General features: G+C 38.2%; 1 long non-coding RNA gene across 1 annotated transcript in view; it reads left to right on the top strand.

Moving 5' to 3' along the window:
• The window catches only part of LOC144580995 (uncharacterized), a 108547-nt gene that overhangs the window by 753 nt on the left and 83968 nt on the right, over positions 1–23826 (top strand). The window lies entirely within an intron of this gene.

The raw sequence follows: 23826 nt of genomic DNA on the forward strand, positions 1-23826 counted from the left end.
TTTGCGCCTGTGGTTATTAGGCCCTCAGGTTGTTTGTGATTAGACATCCTTCAGAACAATTGTTCATTGTTCCTCTCCACTTGGGGCCCCTTTCTAGTTGTTGCTTACTTATCAGGACTCCACAGGAAGGATATACTTGGGATTTGATTTTTCAGTCTACTAAGACCAATTGAATTTAATGTAATTACTGATATATTTGATCGACATTACTATCTTTTCGAATTGATCTATCTATATTGTGATTCCTTGTCTTGCCTTCCTTTGGTTAATCAATGTTTTTTATTATTCAATTTTTCCCCTCCATTAGCTTGTTAGTTTGACATCCTTTTACTAGTTACTTAATGCTTATCCTACAGATTATAGCACACTTCCTAAATGTATTCATTTAATACAAGTTTTTACTTTTTGCACTTTTCTGACAATGCTAGGATCTTAGAAGAACTGAACTTTATTTTCTTCCTTTCTGCCTTTTGTAATATTTTGCCATGAAATCTAATTAGACATATATTTTAAACCCCATAAAATATTTCTTTTATGTGTTCAATACTCATTTAGCAACATACCTATTTGTTGTTGTTCATTCTGTCCTGTATTTCCATGTTTCTCTCTGAAATACTTCAATCTTTCCAGAGAAGCTCTTTCAGTGTTTCTTGTATTGCAGGCCTGCTGGTGATGAATTCTTTCAGTTTTTGCCAGAAGACATTTTTGTTTCACTTAGAATTTTGAAGACAATTTTACTGCATGTAGAATTCTAGATTGGCAGTTGCTTTCTTTCAGCACTTCAAATTGTCATTCCCACAGGGAGGGAAACATCACACACCAGGGCCTGTCGGAGGGGGCTAGGGGAGGTACAGCATTAGGAGAAATACCTAATGTAGATGACGGGTTGATGGTGCAGCAAACCACCGTGGCACGTGTATACCTATGTAACAAACCTGCATGTTTTGCACATATATCCCAGAACTTAAAGTATAATAAAAACTTTTTTTAAAGTGTCATTCTATTGCCTTCTGAGTTCTAACACTTACGTTTTTTATTATACTTTAAGTTCTGGGGTACATATACAGAACCTGCAGGATTGTCACATAGGTATACACATGCCATGGTGGTTTCCTGGGAAAAAATTTTTGCGATCTACCCATCTGACTAAGGGCTAATATCCACAATCTACAAAGAACTAAAATAATTTACAAGAAAAAAGCAAACAACCCCATGAAAAAGTGGGCAAAGGATATGAACAGACACTTTTCAAAAGAAGACATTTATGCAGCTAATATTTCTTTAGAAAAGTCAGCTATAGGTATTAATATTTTATCTTCATGTATCTTTTAACCTCTAATTCTAAGGCTTTCTCTTTGTCTTTGATTCTACAAGTTTTACCATTATGTACTTAGCTTTGGTTTTCATTGTCTGCATCTTTCTTGGAGTATACTAAGCGGCCTGAACTTGTGGGTTGTTGCTTTTCATCTATTGGGAAAATTATCAGACATTCTCTCTTCAAATACAGCTTCTGCTCCATTCTCTTGCCTTTACTCTGTGCCTTTAATTACATGTGGTTTAAATATTTTACTTGCTTCTCATATGTCTTATATTCCTCATATTTAGTATCTTCCATTCTTCTCTTTTCTCTGCACTTCAGTCTGTATACCTTCTATTGACCTGTCCTCCAATTCATGAATCCACTTGATTTGCTATGTCATATCTCTTATTAAACACATCTGTTTAGTTTTTAATTTTAAAGACTATTGTTTAATTCTAGATTTTCCATTTGCTTTCTTTTTATAGATGCCATTTCTCTGATAATATTTTCCATCTTTTAATCTATTCTATCCCTTTTCTGCTATTTTCTTGAACATATTAATCTTAGGTATTTCAAATTTTTTGCTTGCTAACTCTAAAATTTGGATAATCTGTGGGGGACCTATGAATATTATCCATTTTGCTCTTGGTTTGGGGGCTCTTTAAATGTCTGGTAGTATTTGGTTAAATGTCAGATATTGTGTATAGAAAGTTTTAGAGGGTTTGGATAATGCCATTTTTGTTCAGCAGAGGGCTTTTGTCTTTTCTTCTTCTAGGCACATTGGGGGAGATGATTACCTTAATTTAAGCCAGGAAGCTGACTCAAGGTTGAGTTGTATTTTCTTAAACATCTGTCCACCTATTGTTTGCTTTATGCTTCTAGCATATAGATCCCCAAGGGTTCCAACTGAGAACCTGGGTTATTCTGAGAGGGTCCTCTACTGTGGCCAGTTCCAAACTCAGTCTCTTCATTGTAGAAAGTCTGCTAAACAACCCTCTACTGTTTATAAGCTTTATGACCAGCCTTAGCTTCTTAGCCTCCTGTCGTATGCAGCTTCAGAATTCAGAAAAGGTTTTGAGGACAAAAGTGGTAAAGTGCAAGACTCAGATCTCTTTGTCCTTTCTCAATGGGATCCTAGACTCTCAAAGCTCTCATTGTTTCTCTGCCTTTTAGTGGCAGTCCTCTCTCTGGGTAAAGCTAGTATTCTCAGCCTATTGCCCATGGGTAGAATTGCCTATTGCCCTCAGGAAAAAGCAGATGCAGAATGCTGTTCAGTTTTCTGCAGTTTTGTCTTCCTAGTGTTCTCCTTTTTTAATGTTCTGCTTGTCTTAGCAGCATTCTGATGCTTCCAAACAGGCCAGTCTTCCTTCCTTCCTTTGTTCCTTCTTTCCCTCCCTCCCTCTCTCCCTCCCTCCCTCCCTCCCTCCCTCCTTCCTTCCTTCCTTCCTTCATCCCTTTTTCTCCTTCCTTCCATCTTTCTTCATGTCTATTCTCTTTCCTTCTGTTTTTGGTGTCATCCATTTTTTTATGTGTTTCTTAACAAAAATTTCATCTGCTGCAAGTTACTCCTTTATACTTGGAAACACATCCAAATTAAAAAACAAAACAAGACCATAGAAGATATATGGTAGAGGATGTAAATTTTCCTTTCATTTACTTATTTATTTATTCATTTATCCAACAAATATTTGATGACACACTAGCAAATACACAACAAACGCAAATAAAAAAATATAAAACCCCTGTTCTCCAGTAGCTCATCTGTGATTATAATTATTAAAACACGAGTATCTGCTACTTTATGCCCTGCATTATTTTTAATTTTATTTATCTTTAAAAAATAGATTCACTTATTTTCCAAAAATGAAGTCTTGAATTAATCAATTCTGTTGTTAATGCTGTTTTCAAGATTGTTTTCTGTATATTTATTTTTACTTTTCCCATCTTTGGTTTTCCTTAGAGTTATTTTTTTGCCTTTTTCTTATGATGAAACCAATCTGGCATGTTTGATTGATTTGTGTTAGTGTGGCTTCCTATATCACAATCACTTTCAGTTCTACTAAATGGTAACAACTAATACAAATGATTATAACAGCTAATACAAACTACTCACTATGAACTATTCTAAGTGCTTTACATACATTAACTCATTTTATTACCACAGCACAATTTTTAATAAATTTTTTATAATAACTGACACTTACAAACTACCCACTGTGAACTATTCTAAGTGCTTTACATACATTAACTCATTTTATTACCACAGCACAATTTTTTATGTAAGTATGATTATCAACTCCATTTGCAAGATGTGGGAACTGAGGCATAGAAACTAAGTTGCCCAAAGTTACATAGCTAATAAGTGGCAGGGTTGGGATTCAACCTCTGACAGTCTGGCTTCAGAGGGTGAGCAATTAACTACTCTGATATCACCTTACCCCTTTCAATGATTCAGACTCTCAAATTTTCCTCTCTGACCTCAATATCTTCACTTATACATCCCTGATATGGTGTGGCTCTGTATTCCCCACCAAAATATAATTTCAAATTGTAATCCTCACCTGTGGAAGGAGCTAGGTGATTGGATCATGGGGGTGGTTTCCCCCATGGTGTTCTCATGATAATGAGTGAGTTCTCATGAAATCTGATGGTGTTATAAGGGGCTCTTCCCTCTTTTCTCATCCAGAATTGTAATCCCCACGTGTCGTGGGAGGGAGATGATTGAATCATGGGGGCAGTTTCCCCCATGGTGCTCTCACAGTAGTAAGTGACTTTTCACAAGATACGATGGTTTTATAAGGGGCTCTTGTGCCTTCATGTGCTCCCTCTCTTTCTCTCTCTCTCTCCCTCCAACCTGCTGCCATGTAAGACATGCCTGCTTCTCCTTCTGCCATGATTATAAGTTTCCTGAGACCCACCGCCATGTGGAACTGTGAGTCAATTAAATCTCTTCCCTTTACAAATTACCCAGTCTCAGGTATGTTTTTATAGCAGTATGAGAACAGACTAATACACCCCCTTACACCAAAATTTGTTCTCAGCCCCTTCCTCAGATATAAATCTGGTAACTTCCTCCAAGATCTTCTCACCTCCTAACCCAGCCTGAATCTGAGGCTATCTTAAATTAAAAATCAATTTTCCAGGTTCCTTGATCATTTGACTGTCTCAAACATCAACTCTTTGCCCAAACTGCCTTTATGTGTATTTTGTCCAAAGCCTAGCCTGCTAAGCCCCATTGGAGACAATCACAAGCCTACCTAGATGAGCCTCCTTACAAATGATGCTTGTCAACCTCATGTAGATTCTCCTTACTCTGACAATTCTTTGTTTTTCTGCTGTTTATTCACTTTCCCACTTCCCCACTGTGACCTTTCTGAACATTTGTCTCTCTCATTAAAATTTCTGCCTAATCCTGCCTCCTACAGCCTTAGCAGAGAACCTCAATTCCTATACACTGAGGACAAAACATTGGAATTGAGTTTTCTAAACTCCCATTTATCCTCCAGAAAACCTATCTGTTGTGTCATTCATTCTTTTCTTCTTTTCTCCCATATTTATCAATTTTCTCCTTCCCTCCCATGCTTGCCCTCTTCTTCCTTCCCTATCTTCCTTCCTTCCTTCCATGAATATTTGTTGAGCATATATATGCAAGGCATAGGTCTAGGTTCTGTGGATATCACAGTGAATATAACAGAATTCCTGTTCTCCTGTAGCTCAAAGTCTAATAGGGAAGACAATTGAGAAACAAATCAATTTATATCATCTAAGGCAAAAATCAAAGCATTGAAAATAAATGAAGTAGAATAAAGGAGATAGAGAATCCTGGGGGAGAGCGCTTCATTTCTTTATTGATAGCCAGGGAAAGTCCCCTCTGAGTAAGCCTTGAAGGTTAGGCAGCCAGATTTAGCAAATAAAAAGATGGGATCCACTTAAAATAAAAAACAAATATAAAAAGTCTGGTTAAATTTGAATACCAGATAATCAGTAATTTTTGGTATAAAATATCTCATGCAATACTGAAAAATTATTATTTATCTGCAATTTGAATTTCACTGGATGTCCTGAATTTTATCTGGCAACCCTCTGAAGGAACTATGGTGATGAACCATTCATAGATCCACAGGATGAGGTTTCAGGCAGAGGGAAAGTTTGGGGATATTAATTTTATGTCTGCAATTGTGGTAGGCACTGTGGATACAGAAAATCAATACTATGGTGTTTTGTTTCCTAACTGGTCTTGCTGTGCCACTCCTCTCTCTCTCCTCTAGTCCATTTTTATACACGGCAGTTAGAGTGAGCTTTTGAAAATACAAATCATGTTTCTTCTCTGTTCAAAACTCTCAATGGCTTCTTGTATCAGAGTAAAAGCTAGAGTCCTTAAAATGGACTTCAAAGACCTAGGTCAGTGGCACTCATGTACATCCATTATCTGGAGCTCTTTAAAAAAATTTCCATGTTTGGATCCCAGATTCTGTTGAAACTTGCTTGTGCTGTAGCATGGAATTCAGGCTTTGTCAGTTCCCCAGGTGATTCTGTACTGTACTGACGTTTGAGAGCCTCTGCCTTACATGATCTTATACTCCTTCTGCCTCCCCAGCTCCAGCTCTGGCAGCTCCCCACTGGCTCTCTCCACTGCAGTCCTGCTGGCTCCACACTCTTCCCCTACACTCTTCAGGGGTGCTGTTGCCTGGAACGCGACTTCCAGAACAGCTACAGGGCCCCGTCTTTCACATTCATGGAGTCTCTGCTCAAACGTCACTTTACCAGCTAAATGTTTCCAGATCTTCCTCACCCTCCACGCTGGTGCCTCATCCTCTTTCTTTCTGCTTAATTATTACCCATAGTTCTCAAGACGACTCTTCCTGTTTATTTTTTTGTGTCTTTATGCCTGTCTCCCCACACTCTAGTGTAAGCCCTGTGAAGGCAGAGTACTTTGTTTAGTTCACTAATTTAGTGCCTATGTACACTGCTTGCTACACAGGTTGAGCTCAGCAAGTATAGGTTCATGAAGGAGTTCAGAGAGTAGAGGGAAATTTAGACCCATCAACAACTAATTGTAACATGACAGGATGCGTCACTATTAGAAAGTTTTAAACAGAATTCCCTAGGGACTAGATTGCTTTTGATTCCTGATTCCACCTCTTCCCCTCCTTCTAGGATGTTGTTTCCCAACCTGACCTTTAAACATCTTACTCTCCACAGCCTCCATTTGCAAACCCAATCAAGCCCTTCACTCCCCCATGACCCTCAAAAGCTACCATTTAGTGAGTATGCCAGGCATTGTATTAAATATATTATGGACATCATCTCATTTAACTAACAACAATTCTGGGGTAGGTATTAGTATTATCCCCTGATATAGTTTGAATATCTGCCCCCACCCAAATGGGTGTTGGAGGTGGGGCCTAGTGGGAGGTAAGTTGATCATGGGGCAGATTTCTCATGAATGGTTTAGCACTATCCCCTTGGTACTGCCCTCACAATAGTGAGTGAGTTTTGCTGAGATTCCCCTTTCTGGCCCCTGGCCATATGACCTGAGTGCTCCCCTTTTGCCTTCTGCTATGACTGTAGGTTTCCTGAGGCTTCCCTGAAGCCAAGCAGACGACAGCACCATGCTTCCCGGATAGCCTGCAGAACCATAAGCCAATTAAACCTCTTTTTTAAAATAAATTACGTAGTCTTACCTATTTATTTATAGCAATGTAAGAACTGACTAATACAGCTTCATTTTACAGACAAAGAAAACGAGGCCCAGAGAAGTCAGGAAACTTGGTGATGTGTCTCACTTCAAAGCCTGTACTCTCAGTCACTGCGCTCTTTACAGTTTCTACACCTGGACTCTCCTTTGTCAGTCCCAGCTTCACTTGACCTGCATGCTGCTCTCCAGGACTCCTTCTGGCTGGATATGTGGGTGTTCTTCTCCCTTCTCCTCACCTTCTTGTCCAAGAGCCCTTGAATGTATAGACCAATCATGCAAGGGGTAAGGTGGGTGAGGACACAGTTGTTAACTGACCTGCTAGGTCAGACATAGCTGCTGGACTCTTCCATTACTCCTTGAGATGCTTCAATGCCACCATGTCCTCTGGTTAGAGGCAAGGCCCCCCAATGCCTTGCTTTCCATGTCTTCCCAACCCATGACATGCTGGCTTTCTCCTTGACATTTTGGGCAACCATCAAACATACACATGTCAGAGCTGATCCCAAGGGAGCAGAGTGGAGGCTTCTGGCTTTCTTACACATGCATTTGGTAAGAGGGAGCTTTTTTGACTTTCTCAATTCCTTTTCAGCACACCAGTTCCTTTCTGTGTGGTGTGAAGACCTCAAATGTGCTATGCCCTTCTCACAACATCACCTTCTGAGGCCACCTTCTTTCTGAGGTGTGTTGTCAGAAAAATCATGATGGTGCAATTAATACTGATCCTGATTAATATTTGGACTTTCATTTTTCTGCCTCATTTCAAATTATGGTATTTTGGCTATGTATTTGAAACTCTTGCAAATTTTATTGATCAGCTTTTGAAATTGGTTTGGAATTTCATTATGTTTCCAGTTGCTTTCAATACCGCAGTAGAGGCTGTGGAGGTTACTGCAGAGAGTTCTGGTATCTACCACTGGGTTTCCGTGTCTCTGTGACAGAGGTGGAGGTGTTCTCTGGCAGCAGGTGTTTCCTCAGCCCTGTGCAGGGCAGGCTGCAAGTGCCTGGGGGTTAATTCATGGGAACCATTTTCAACCTACCAGGGAAAGGAATAGGTGGATCAGTGCCTCAGCTTCCTTGCTGTCAGACAATTCTGAAGTGTGTTCCACATTATTTTTACATGGTCTCCAGTGAACAATTGCCCATGTAACTAACCAGCTTATTAATGCATTGCTGTTTTTCCCCCTTTTCTGTTTCACTCTTCCACCTCCTTAGAATGCTTTCTGGGGTCACTTCTAAGATAAACTATTGGTATCCAAATCCTTGACTCAGTGTTTGCTTCTGGGAGATCCCAGCCTGACACAATTACATTTTGATTTTTCCTCTAAGGAGCAGAAAAAAAAAATCCCCCAATCCACTATCAGCACCACCTTAGTTGTTACTTAAATTGGGCCAAACTAAGGTGGCCTGAAGGCACCTTCTCCTGCTTTGACAACCAACTAAACACCTCCCTGCACAAGCTAACCTTCCTTTTGACCATTGAGGTTCAAGCAATTTTTACAAATTTCTTTTTATAACCGTTTCGAAAGTAAATTTGGGTCTATTTTATTATATTAGCCTCCCATTTGATTCATAAAGATGGATACAATTTTTGGTTTGACCAGTGTGATCGGGGGATGCTGTTGCCTGGGTAACAGCCTGTGTGGGTGTGGAATTAAGGATAATAGGCCTAATGCTACATGTGAAAAGAGAACAGATTGCCTGGTAGAAGGAGGTGCATTAGGTATCTCAAGCAACTTGAGATGCCATTTAGTTCACTGGAAGAGGCCATTTTCTAGGCAGTTAGAGGAGTAAATGACTCAGTAAGAAATGCTGTTTGACAGTTGGGATTTCTCTAAGGGGGTTTTCTGTCATCTTATTCCAAGTTCTTCCAGTTCAATGTAGTTGAGGGGGAAGCTACCGTGTATATACACGCACATATATAGGGAAAATACAGAGAAAGAAAGAAAAACATACCAGTGCCTGCCCTTGTAGGTCATTCCTCCATGTCCCATTGGATAGAAAAGATTTCTATACAAAGGCAAACAGATTTCCATACAAAGGCAAATAGATGAAATCTTAATCCCATCTGTCTTCCCAGGGATAGCAATTGAATCAATATTCTGCACTTCTAGGAGGAAAGAAAAAGCATTTATGCTGTGGACTCAGCTAAATGTGAATATATATCAGGACTTGTTGAGCTTCCTGGCCCTGGTGGCACAAAACAAGCACCATATTGCTTAGTGCTACATGGCCAGCTTGAAATGTGACGATTTGTCCAGCCAGGCTCCACACCCCCGAAAATCTTCCAGCTGTGTCATTTGCTCATTTACCTTGAAAGGTGCTTGTATAACAGCAAGCACCTTACATGGGATTCCATGGCACTGAAACACAGTGGAACTGGATTTTGTAGATTACTGTTTTCCAGAGTCCTCAAAGCATTCCTTGAAATCTGAGGTGTTGGTGTGGCAATCTGAAGATGATATCATAAGCAAACAGCATCAGGGATTAAAATTTCAAAAATAGTATCTCTTCACATCTGATAAGAATTTCGATTATCAGAGCTTGGATAATGTCAGCGTCACTTCAGGGTTTTTGTATCTAAAATGATAATGTTATTCCAACTGTAAATGCTCTTTCGTCTCCTGTCTCATCATTGTTGACCTTCTTCATCATATTCAGCCTCTCCATTAACCTTGCCTGGAGAGTAAACCCTAGACCCCATTTTTGTATTTTCTCCTAATGTCTCAATCTGCATGCCATTGCTTCAAGGTTTTATTATGGTGCATTGCAAGGATTACTCAGGACGATCACCAATAAACATGCTGGCATTATAAAAAAACGGCTTGGTTCAATTAAAAACAATTCCATTCAGAGAAAAGAATGTATGCAATGCATGTCAAGATTTTGCTTATTTTAACTACTTGATGGGAATCTTTAATAATGTATTTTCATCTTCTTTTATTCCTTCATCCCAGAATTCTGAATGTGGTCTAAATGTTTTGGATGATTTAGGATCATTATGGATCATGCGACGATGTTTGTGCTGTCTTCAGGACCTACTGATGTAATCCAGGGGCTTTGCTTCTCTAAATGGCCTGCCACTACTGTATCTTTTGAACACTATTATACTTGCCTTTCTCTTTTTCAGTTTCTGTGTGTTTTCTCTCTCTGTCTAGTCCCCTAGTCAGTGTGCCTGCTTCTGCCAATTATCTCCACCCCCACACCATTTCAAACTTACAGCTGTTAATCTTCTTTTTTAAAAATATGGCAATGAGGCAATTAAGTTTGTTGGAACAGCAGGTAAAGTTAGAACACATGAACTCTTAAGGACCTGAGGCCCCTTGCTGCGAGCAAAGTGTATCAGCTTTGTGCATGAACCTGACATCATTTATTTTGTTTGCTCAGAACTTTGTGTCCTTACAATTTAGTGACTATGTTCTGTTTCTGAATTACCTAAATAGGTAAGTGCACGCCAGAGAACTGTGACCATATTCTTTGTGTGTACTTTTTCTTTTCCAGTACGTCCCTCATAGATTATTTACTCTGAATTTAGAGACCATGACCCATTTCTTTCCAGTGCATCAGTAGTTGGCTCTCCATTGCATTTCTCTATCTCTCAAGCATCAATGCTCACCAAGCCTTCTATATCTGGTTCACTAAATGGGGCTTCTATGGTTCTGATTGGAAATTTAGAGGGTGGGGCTGACAGAGTACTGTATACCAAGGCAGGCTGATGCTTTGCAGATGTTCTTTGTTGCATTGGCAGACACACCTGAAAGTAGGAATGTCATGAACTTTCTGTTTGTGTTTTAGAACCTCATTTGCCTCGAGGGCTGAAGACTTTTTTGGGATTTCCTGGGCAATGATTAGGCTTATTATTTTGTTGAACAAAGAAAAAGAAAATCTCCATACTTGTTCTTATGTCTATAATTCTACTTCTAAGGGTCTTTGTTCATTCAAGTCAAGTCTATCTTTAGATCTATAGAATTTTATATAAAAGGCTTTGCATGGTTTGCAGATGATGACACAGGAGTTCTCAGGTTAAATGATCCAGTCAAGTTCCATGCCCTAGTTAATTAATGACAGTGACAAGATGGAACTGGGCCCCCTGATTAGTTTTGTTATCTAGTTTTTTTTTTTGTTTTTATTTTATTTAGCATTTTAGTCACACTGACTCTTCCTTGTAAATTTCAAATGTTGTGGAGGTAGAGACATACTTGCAAAGTGCATACTGGCTTTATTGTGCTGAGTGTTCTTCATTAGTTATGGAATGGTGAGAGCACCCACACTCACCAGACTGCAAATTCCTGATTTATTTAATTGAGGATTGGAAACTTCACAGAAGAGAGGGGGCTGCTGGTAGAGAACAGCAGGTGCAGGGAACCACAGCAAAGCAGCCTTTGATACCTCTGATCCTGAGACACATTTGGTCCTGCTTGCCTTGGAGTACTTCCTTTTGTGCTGTGCCTGAGGCTTTTGTAATTGGCTAATGTGACCATCCAGGAAGAATTTCCACAAACAACATGTACCCTTAACGGGAAACAGTGGCAAGTATCCGAGCCCTTCCTGGATCTTGAATCAAACTCAGGGTCAGCAGGCTGCATCCTTAATGTGAAGAGAAAGCAGATTCAGGGTCCAGGTCATGTAGCATTGTGGTTAAGCACATAGAATTGGAGGCTAGACTCCGAGTTTGTTTCTCATCTGCCACTCAGACACTAAGAAACCTGGGGAAAGTTATTTTTAACCTTTCAGCACCTCAGTTTCACCATCTACAAAATGAAGACAATAATAGTACCTACTCAGAAGGTTGTTAGGAGAATTAAATGCATCAATACTGTAAAGTATTTAAAACAGTGCAGAATGACGCTTAGCATAATGTAAGGGCGATATAAGCGTTAGCTATTATGATCATATTTCCCTCTTTTCCAGCATCTCATTTCCTTACAGGCTCTACTTAGGGAAGATGCTCATATTTGAATAAATAATTAGCTTTGGGACTGGATGTATAAATAAAAGTGCAAGTTATGAAGTTGATTAATGCTTTCTTCCATTGTGGATATATATCCAATTTTGTTTCTGTGCAAATATAAAAATAAAATACAAAAAATATATTTCTTGATTCCACTTACATGAGGTTTCTAAAATAGTCCAGCTCATAGACTCAGAGCACAGAATGCTTAAAACGAGGGATGGGGGAAGGGAAAATGGAGAGTTCAATGTGTATAAAGTCTCAGTTGTACAAGATGAATAAGTTCTGGAGATCTGCTTTACAACACTGTGCCTATAGTTAACAATACACTATCATGTACTTAAAAATGTTGCTAAGATGTTAGATCTCATGTTAAATATTCTTAACATATACACATACAAAGAAAGAAGTAGCAAAGATGTAGGAGATAGTGTTGGAGAGTCTATCTCCTTGATGGGCTTCGGATAAATGAAAAATAAATCTGAGCAGTCCAATGTGGTTGCAAATATATATATTTTAGTATACACAATCTAAGAATTTGCTCTCTTTTATCAGAGTATATTTGAATGAGTCAGCCATTGAATATCTACAAAGTGTTATAATTGGTTAACACGCCTTTTAAATGAAAAATTTTGAAACTGGAACTTCATTTTCTAGAAATTAAAAAAATGGTTATTATACATATTCCTATGGTATACCAATATATTTTATTTATAATCTATAGAAAATAATGTTAGAAGGAGAAAATGTGATTATCTAGTCTGGAATTTCTCAGTATTGAATCCATAGTGGTTTATATGTATGCTAATGATATTGGAACAGTCTTAAAAACAAGCAGACTTTTGAAAAATGCAGGACTGCTCAGAGTCTTTGTGGTGACAAAGTTTTGCCTAATATATTTAACTACTTGAAAAAAAGAATTACAGTGACAAATTTCATATTCTACCTAGTCTTTAGAGATAAAAAAACAAAACTAATCAAGGTTATAGGATTTATAATTTCCAAAGTACTCTTGCAAATACTGTTTCATTGTATGCTTACAGCACTTCCCATTTTACAGGGAAGGATTTTGAAGTTCAGAATGTTGAAATGAGTTGTCCTGAAATAAATTGCCAATGAATCTGGACTGAAATCCAGGTTTTCAGTCCCTGAAGCCCATGGAAAGTTCCTCTTCTCCATCCACAGATAAATAATTTTCAAAGAACCCTAATAATATTTCCTTCAAACCAGAAAACTATCTTTCTCTCATAATTCAAAGGATATTGAAAACTGTTGTGAGCATTTATTATTGTGGAACATTACTGCAAAACGGTCTGGCCGTTAGAATTTTCTGGTGGTGTGCATGCTGGATACATGGAAACTTGACCAAGGTAAATAATAATTTGTGATTAGAGACTAGAAACAAAGCTGATTTTCTTGTTTAACCATCCTAGCAAGTTATGAGGGAAAAATGATTGTGTAATAGATGTGTGCATGTGTGTGTGCAGTTCTGTTTGTAAATCTGATGTTAGAACTGACACAGGAGATGTATAGCAGAATGGGTCCCAGAAGGAAATCATATGTCTGTTTAATGGAAAACTTCAAAGTCAGTAAATCTCATTTTTTGCTTCAGAAATTGTCACCGTGAATCCAGTTGCTGACCCACACATAGAAACAGTCTGCAAGCTGTGGCTTTGTAGATGCTTTCAAAATTCCTCCTTATAAGATTACCAGATAAACATAATATGATTTTTGTTTCTATTACAAGATAATTGAAATCCTAATGGTCCCCTTTCATCCTCTCCCTCCTTGATTGCAATAACAAAGCTTACTTTATCTTATTTGAGGCTCTTACAAATGCTTCCTATACCTGTATCCCTTCATATATTCCAGAGAGAGATAAATTTAATTTTTATTAGCTGAGCTCTATGAGTCATTCTGCTAACTGGTACCACAAACCACCTCCCCACCAGACTGGCCTTTGCTGAGGGCTCTAAATTTAGAAACTGAATGAGATTGCCTCTGGGTTACATAAGGAAGCGAGGAGGTTATTTTTAGCACGCCATTATACCTAGAGAGCCCTGTGCTTCTATCTGATTTGTTAAGCACAGGCTGAAAGAAAACGTGATTACTGATTTTCTCCCTGTGCTGTTCGGGTGCAGCATCCCTCAGTACCAAATGACATTTTCAGTTCTGTTTACCTGCAGTCCTTCATGTTTATTTCGTCTGTGCTATAAACACACTGAAAATCAATTGTGTTGAAACACAATGGTGTTATTTTTTACTACCTCCTTCATTTGATTTTTATCCTTTCTCTTTTTTTTCTTTTTCTCCCTCTCTCTTTTAGGAGTGGAAGGAAAACATTTTGGCTGCTCCTTTTCTAAGGCTGCTGTCAGAGCTGGTGATGGCATATGTCTGTCTAGACCAAGGAAACTTTCTGTTTTCTTTGCCAGGCACCTGTTTTTACTTTCTTTTGCAAGGGGACTGCTGCAGCTGATTGGGAAAAATAAAAGTGGCAAGGCAAACATTGGGAGGCCCGCTGTCATCCAGGCAGAAAATTAATGGATGCAGTGGCGGCTAGAGAGAGAATCCGGATAGAGGCAATGTTTTGCTTGTCAGTGTATTCCCATTGTTTTCCAGTTCAACATCAATAGTTAGCATTAGCCCCTTCTGATTCCTCTAGCTTTTATTTTAGCAATCAAATACAGCTACCTTATTGGAATTTTGATGCAGTGATGGCGAATCTCATTTATTTATTTTGATTTATAATTATTTTTTAAGAGACTAGATGGTCATATGGGTAGTTGCCTAGTAAATCTGTTTACTTAGAGTTGCATTTCTTTCTGTAATCAGTGTATGTAGCTGAGGGTTTTAGCTACTGTATGTGTGCAGAGCAAAGAGAATGCTGTAAGAAGTGAATGGTGTACATGAGCATCAGGGCATTCCTGGCAGAAAAGTTAAAAGTGCCCACTGAAACAGTCCACCAAGATATTGCTAAAACATTAGTATTTTGCAGGGTTCTGGGATGCAAGGATCTAGGCTGTACAACAGTGATGCAGGCAGCTCACTCTGGGTGTCCTGGTTAATCAGCTGCCTGGACTGGGGCCCCTAACTTTCTCCCAGCAGGAGTGTCTGGGTGCCCAATCTTTACTTGCTAATCAAATCTCTATTCTTGTTCATAAAATTATTTTTAGAGACATAAATATAATCACGTCATCTCATTTGTTAAAAAGCAAATTGGCTATAATAGTCCTTAAACAATGATGATAACTAAATGGCAACTAAATAAAAAGCAACTTAATGTTTCTCAGTAGCACAATTTACATAAATATGGAAGTAGGTAGTATATTATATAAAATAAGTCATATTTTTCAGAAATGGGGGGAGAGAGTAAGGAGAGAGAGAGAGTGAAAGAGAGAATCTTCAACAGAATATTAAATTACTAAGTATAATACTTGATTCAGCCAAGTCAGTGCTATTTCTCCCAGTGGGAGTATCTGTACCCAAGCTTAGCTTCTCATAGACCCATGGGCCCCAGATGTCGATGAGTTGGTGGTCTCAGGCAACTCCTGCAAACAGATGGGACCCATATCCAGATAGCTTGGTGCCTAGGAGTGTGTTTGTGGACATTTTCTCTCATATTTTCCGTAAGATTAAGGGTGAACAAGGGAGTCTTTTATTCTAGATGCAAATCCATGCCTTGGCCTTGGGATGCCTCTCTTGTGTGTCTAATGGGAAAGTGGGACATTTATGCCCTTGCTTCTCTTATGACCCTGGCCTTGTAAGTTTCTACTTTTTCTATATAGTGTGACATTGTGGAACTTGTGTTAAGTTCTTTAACAAAGGAGGTGATAAGCACAAATGGATCCACCTGACACATCAGGGGCGAGAATCCCTACTGTCCAGTCGGCAAGGATCTAGTAGGCCATCCTGGAAGCAGGAGATAACTCCCCTGAGAGTGAAGACAAGGTATCTGGAGAGGTGGTGATACATACCTTGAATCACCAGAGAATGTGCTCCTGTCATTTGCAACAACATGGATGGAACTGGAGGTCATTATGTTAAGTGAAATAAGCCAGGCACAGAAAGACAAACTGTATGTTCTCACTTATTTGTGGGTACTAAAAATAAAAACAATTGAACTCATGGAGATAGACAGCAGAATGATGGTTACCAGAGGCTGAAAAGGATAGTGTGAAGAGGGGTGGGGAGGAAGAGAGGATGGTTAATGGATACAAAAAAAATAGTTATAAGGAAAAAATAAGATCTAGTATATGATAATACAACAGAGTGACTATAGTCATTAATAATGTAATTGTACACTTAAAAATAACCAAGAATATAATTGCATTGTTTGTAACACAAAGAACAAATACTTGAGCTGGTGGATGCCTTTTTTACTCTAATGTGATTACTGCATATTGTATGCCTGTATCAAAATATCCCACATAACCCACAAATATATACACCTAGTATATACAAAGAACAATTGAACATTTAGAAAAAAGATTACTAAGACTTGGGGTAGCTGGTCATTTGGAAGTCCTTGAGTGGTGGCTCGCTGTGACAGCAGAATGCTAGATGCTGAAGGGTGGCAGCAGGTGACTGAAGCAGTCAACCCTCTTTCTCAAGAGTCAGGAAGTCCTGAACCAAAAAGACAGAGGATGGAAGGGCCCCATCCCAGGATGCTATCTCGGCAGCTAGGGCACCTTGAATGTATCACCTAGTAGCTGTTTGGGAAAAACTTCAGTACAGATAGAAATGGAATGTTACCGGAAGAGAGAATCAGGCTCTCTCCAGGCTAGCACCTCACTCTTGGCCAGAAAAACTCCCAAAAGCTTGATTGCTTGTTTTCAACTGTAAATCTGAATGGTAGGCAGTAGGGAGGGTTTAATGCAGGATCCTCTACTACAAAATAAAATGCTAGATTGAGTGTGTTGGATATATCTAATACCTTGCCTCATATCCTCTTGGCTCTCTTAACTTTCTGTGGTGGCAGCCAGCTATATTGCAGGTAGAAAGTAACACCACCTTACCCTAGCTACACTAGTTATCGATCCAAGACTTCCTGCAGCCTCTGTGTTCTGAGGGTATGTACAAACCCAAAGGGAGTTAACCCACATGGGAAAATCCTTGACCACTGGGAGATGGCAGTCAGAAGATAAGTGTTGCTCCCTAGGGCACAGAATTCTGAGAACATTCATGGTGCTCAGGGGGATCTCCAGAAGGATTGAGCTCCAGTAGTCTGCAGTATTGACAGTTTACCAATGTGCCCTTTAAATTGGCTTTTCATCCTCCCTGTTTCACTCTTCCTAGTACCCCCTTTTCTGTTCCTTTGGATCACTTTCCAAATTAAACAATCTATATGTATGCCGTGTCATGAGAGCCTTGCCTCCGGCTCTGCTTTTGAGGAGAATAAAACCAGGAAAAGGCAATATGCCTACACTGCTGTAGAATTGGATACAAGGGAACAGACAGAGCAGAACTTTAGAAATTCTGAACCCATGTGGAGAGAGATTGTCATATTGGGAAGTCCCTCTAGTGCAAGATTTCTTAATCTAAGCACTGACATTTTGAATGTGATAATTCTTTATCATGGGGGGCTGATCTGACCACTGTAGAACAATTAGTAGCATCTCTGGCCTCTATCCACCAGCTGCTAACAGCACTCCACCCCCAAGTTGTAAAATTCAAGACCGTTTAAAAAAACTGCTAAATGTCTTTGAGGGGCAATTCACTCCTGGTTGAGAACCACTGCTTTAGGGGAACACAAACTCATGCTGCATGTTCAACAGATTGTTCAAATCTCAGTATGTCTCTCTATGGGATAATGGGAGGATGGAAATCTTATGGCTTCCTTTTATCCTGATGCTGGCTTGTAAATTTCCTTTTTCCCAATAAAGCCTATCCTTCATACTATGGCACATTGTGGAATATATACTGAACTCTGGCTGGAACATGACTGACAGTGGTTTAGACAGTGGTTTCAACAGCTTATATGAAAGTGGTGACCATTAATGGATTTGTATGTGTACTTTTCCACCAACCTAATATATATATATATATGCACACATGCATACACACACACACACACACACACACACACACACACACACACACATTTGCATACAGCCTCAGGATATGCATAGAACCCTTGAAGACCATGCATGGATCTAGTAGAGCCCACAAATCACAGGTTAATAATGCACGCGTGGGTAGAGTTTTTTTCCCTAAGAATAGTTAATAATAGACTTGGATCACAAAAATAGTCTGTTTGTTCCCGTTAATCAAATAAATATCTACATCTGGATTTTGAGTCCCTGGATACTCTTCCACTCAAGCAGGAGGTGCTAATCTCCTTCAACAGTTTTAATTTTAATGTCAGTAGGGAAAACATCTTTCTCCCAAAAGAAAACACTTGGCCTGCCCTAAATCACCTGTCATCAAAAGCTTGTCTCAGTGTCAAATCATTCTCCTGCCCTTCCTTTCTATGATCACTATAGGCTTCTATTATCACCATTTCTCACCTTCCCAAGGAAGATAACTGATTTATTCTGAAGTGGCCTAAAAGAATTTTACTTTGATTTTTAAACTCTTAACAAACTATGGAGAATTAAGTTCAGTAATTGAAATTTGGGGTCCAAAGATCATGATGTGTGGAGGTGTAGGGCCATGGGAGGATGGATACCCAACAACAATCTGACATAGCATAAGTGTCTTCATGAGATGGATATTTTTTAGTTTCTGGATCAAGGGAAAAAAAGACACAGTCTTAGCTATTGTGATAATAAGTTATAAAAGCTAACACTTATTGAGCACCATGGTAAATATGCTAGTTGTCCACCAACTATTTGTACTTTTCCTTGTAATAGTGTTGTTGGATAGCAGCTGCCCAGCCAGTTAGTACATTTCTTAGGCCCCTTTGCATCTAGAAAGGACCACTGGCTAGTGGAGTGGAAATGGAATTGATTTATACTATATCTGGGACTAATCCTTAGAAGCCTCTCACCAGATCTTACATTCTCTTTCTTCTTCCATCTGACAGCTAGATGTCAACATCTGAGGTGGCCCCAGAAGCTACTTTTTAAAGAAGGCAGAAGAATCTCCTTTATCCTTGAACCTTTAATGAATACAGGGAGCAGAGCATTATCCTTTCCCACCTTCAACCTCTGATCAGCCTTCTCATGAATTTCTCTTGTGTAAAGCTTCTGAGACTTTGGGACTTTGCTCTGTAAGAGCAACTAGTATTATTTCAACTACATGAAGCACTTAACATAAGCTACACACTCAGTTTTTTTCTGGTTCTTTGGTTGAAAACACACAAAGTTTTTGGTATGCTTATCTGTTTTAATTCTTATAACATCTTTATGATGTGTGTGTGTGTGTGTGTGTGTGTGTGTGTGTGTGTGTATTTCTCAATTTATAGATAGGACAGTAGACATAGTGAAATGTTGTAGTTTTCCTAATGTCATTCAGCAAATAAATGGCTGAACTTGAATTCAAGCCTCAGGGGTACATCTCTAGAACTTGTGTTTCTAGGCACACTATACTACTATCCAAGGGGAAGTCCACCTGCCACTCAGGTTTCTTAACATCATAAGGTGAGTTCACATGTCATTCTGTTTTATATTCCACACGGTTATAATTTTTCCCCTCTCTGGGATGTTGGAACACGAAGTGAGGATTTTATTTTGAGACACTGAAAGATCTCAAAACAGAAGATACAAATTAAAAAAAAATCTCACTATTCAGATGAATGTGATAAAGACTTTTATTTCTGAGTGGAACTTTAAAAGGTGACAAATTTTTAGGAGATGAAATGGATTATATCTCTATTGTGACAAGTTAAATATGGTTATACATTATTTGATATTTTTCCTATTAAGAGGCATGCCCTATGTTCCCTCTCCTTGAATATGAGCATGATATGTGACTATTTTGACCAAAAGAATATTATAGAAGTGACACTATGACAGTTTCAGGACTTAGGCCAGAAGAGAATGGCAAGTTCCAGATCCTGTCCCTAGGAATACCTACTCTTAGAGCCCTGAGCTGCCAGATAAGAAGTCTGGTCACCCTTAGACTGCCACACTGAGAAACACAGCCATACAGGAAACCTTGGAGGATAATACACTATGTGGAAAGAGAGAAAGGGAGACTGACAGAGAGGCAGAGACCACAGTGTCAGACACATGAGTAAAGAAGTATCTTGGAAGCTCATCCTCTGGGCCTCCTCTCTTGATAGCAAATGGATCAGAGATGAACTGCTCTGCCGAGCCTTTCTGGAATTCCTGACCTATAAAACTGTGAGGAAAATAAAATCTTTATTGTGAGCTGCTACGTTTTGGGAAAGATTGTTATGTAGCAATTGATGACTAAAACATCCATTACGATGGCTATAATTTATTTAAGACCAAACTAAGCTTAGGAGTTGATCAGCAAAAGGTAGAAGAGCTTTATCTGTACAAGATTTACCCCACAGAAACTGAAAAGCAAGAAATTTTATCTTACAAAAGTGAGAGACTGAACAGTCATTAATCTAATGCCAGATGGTACCCTGAGAGAGAATAGAAACAAGAGAAAACATAGGCCCCCAAAACCTGTGGAAACAGAATCGATATTCCAGAATTCTAAAGAAAAAAGGGCTGGACTGTGTTTGGTCCAATTTAGTTTGGTCTCCAGGAAAAGATTAAAATACAGAAACAAGGACAAGATGTCACTGTTTCACGTTTTGTGGGTATTTTGTTAATGTAATTCTGTTTTTTAGTGAAGGTTCCCCTAGAGGAGTTTCTTACTCATAAATTCACATTTTCTGCCAAGAGGACTTTGGGATTCTTGATTTAAAAAAAATCTTTGAGATTCCCAACACCTCAGAAATAGTCTGCAGACACCATAAAACTCATTCTGTAATTACCACATTTTCACTTTGAATCTTTATTATCTCATTTGTAATAAATGCAATGATAAATCATTTATATGTAAGAAATATGAAACTTGAACCATTCACACAATAATACAGTGTTATTGGAAGTTTAAAACACCACAATAACAATTAAAATGGAATATTATGCTGCTATTAAGAAACGAGTAAGTTCTCTACGACTTGAAATGGAAAGATCTCTATCCTTTTTTTTTTTTTTACTTCACGATATATCCTGAATTTGTATAGTATGCTATCTGTTGTGTTAAAATGAGAAAATTTTGGTGCTGTATTTCTATCTGCAAAAAATATTCTGGAATTATATTTGGGAAACTAATAAAAGTAATTACTTATGGATTTGAAGGGATAAGGAAGCAGGCTGACTTGGGACAGGGTGGGAGGGAGTACTTTTACTTTACATGTATATGTAAATACATATCACATATATGCATATGTAAATGTTCAATTATAGGAATGCACTATCTTTTTAAAAACCATCTGAATTCCATAGTTTACATTAGGATTCACTCTTAGTGTTATACATATTATGGTTTTGAACAAATATATAATAACATGTATCCATTGTCAGAGTATCATATAGAATATTTTCACAGCTGTAAAAATCTTCTGTGTTCTGCCAGTTTATCTCTTCTCGCTCTACTCCAATCCCAGCAGCCAATGACTTTTTTACTGTCTCCATAGTTTTGCCTTTTCCAGAATGTCATATAGTTGGAATCATACAGTATATAGCCTTTTCAGATTGATTTCACTTATTAACACACACTTAAACTTCCTCCATGTCTTTTTTTGGCTTGGTAGCTGTTTTTTTTAAGTGATGAATAATAATATTGCATTGTCTGGCTGTACCACAGTTTATGTATCTCTTTACCTACTGAAGGACTTCTCGGTTGCTTTCAAGTTTTGACAATTACAAATAAAGCCGTTATAAATATCTGTGGGCAAGTGTCTGTGTGAACACAAGTTTTCAGCTCCTTTGGGTAAATACCAAGGAGAGCAATTGCTGGATTGTATGGTAAGAGTATATCTAGTTTTGAAAGAAACTGCTAAGCTGTCTTACAAAGTGGCTGTACCATTTGGCATTCCCACTAGCAATGAATGAGAATTTCTGTTGCTCCATATCCTCATCAGTATATGATGTCAATTTTCTGGATTTTGTTCATTCAAATGGGTAGGTAGTGGTATCTCATTGTTGTTGTTTTTCCCCTGATGATATGTGATGTAGAACATCTTTTCATATGCTTACTTGCCACTTGTATATCTTTGGTGAGGTGTCTGCTAAGATCTTTGGCCCGGTTTTTCAGGTTGTTTTCTTATTGTTGAGTTTTAAGAGGTTCTTTGTATATTTTGGATAACAGTCCTTTATCAGATATGTCTTTTGCAAATATTTTTCCCAATCTGTGTTTTTCTTCTCATTCTCTTGATGTTGTCTTTTACAGGATAGAAGATTTTAATTCTAATGCAGTTCAGGGTATTGATTCTTTCTTTCATGGATTGTGCCTTTGGTGTTGTATTTAAAAAGTCACTGTCATACCCAGTGGTCATCTAGGCTTTAGCCTATACTATCTTCTAGGATTTGTATAGTTTTACATTTTACATTCAGGTCCATGACCCATTTTGAATTAATTTTTGTGAAAACTACAAGTTCTGTATCTAGATTCCATTTTTTACATGTGGATGTCCAGTTGTTCCAGCTGCATTTATTGAAAAGATGATCTTTGCTCCATTGTATTGACTTTGCTTCTTTGCCAAAGGTTAGTTGACTATATTTATGTGGCTCTATTCTGCTCCATTGATCTATTTGTTTATTCTTTCACCAATACCACACTCTCTTAATTACTGTAGCTCTGTAGTAAGTTTTGAAGTTAGGCAGTATCAGTCTTCCACTTTTTTCTTCTCCTTCAATACTGTGTTGACCATTCTGAGTCCTTTGTTGCTCCATATAAACTTTAGAGTAAGACTGTTGATATTCACAAAATAACGTGCTGGAATTTCCATTAGAATTGCATTACATATTGACAATATTGAGTCTTCCTACTCATGAGCATGGACTAACCATTTATTTAGTTGATTTCTTTTAGCAGAGTTTGATAGTTTTTCTGATGTAGATCTTGTACATATTTTGTTAGATTTGTACCTAAGTATTTTATTTTGGGGTAGTAATGTAAATGGTATTATGTTTTAATTTCTAATTCCATTTGTTCATTGCCATTATACAGGAAAGCGATTGACTTTTGTGTATTAACCTTGTTTAATTGCTTATTAGTTCCAAGATTTTTTTGGTGTGCATTCTTTTGGATTTTTTACATAGACTATCATGTGATTTGCAAACAAAGATCATTTCATTTCTTCCTCCCCAATCTGTATAATTTTTATTCCCTTTCCTTGTCTTACTGTGTTAACTAGGATTTTCAGTACAATGTTAAAAAGAGTGGTCAGGGGGAACATCCTTGCCCTATTCCTGATCTTAGCAAGAAAGCTTCTAGTTTCTCACCATTGAGTATGATATTAGCTGTAGGTTTTTCTGTAGATTTTTCTTTTTGTCAAATTGAGGAAGTTCTCCTCTACTCCTAGTTTACCAAGAGGTTTTTTTTTTTTTTAAAAAACATCATTATTGTGTATTGAATTTTGTTAAATTCTTTTTCTGCATCATTGATACAATTATGCATTTTTTTCTTTTTCAGCCTGTTGATGTAATGAATTATATTAATTGCTTACCTTCCCTCCATTGATGGATTTATATGGATGAAAAAATGCATGACACCAAGGGGTAACACAAGGGCTTTTTTGGACCCCTCCTAATTTTCATTGGCCATCTCCCATCGTTGACATGGAAGACAGCAGACGTTTCTCAATTAAGTGTTATACTAATAGAAACTTAAACTCTCTGTAGCTCAGCACCCTCCTCTCCTGTGCTTATTATCTTCCTAAAGCTCTTTTTATACAGAAGCTCTAGAATCTAG

This window comes from Callithrix jacchus, chromosome X (genome assembly GCF_049354715.1).
Source record: "Callithrix jacchus isolate 240 chromosome X, calJac240_pri, whole genome shotgun sequence".
Taxonomy (NCBI): domain Eukaryota; kingdom Metazoa; phylum Chordata; class Mammalia; order Primates; family Cebidae; genus Callithrix; species Callithrix jacchus.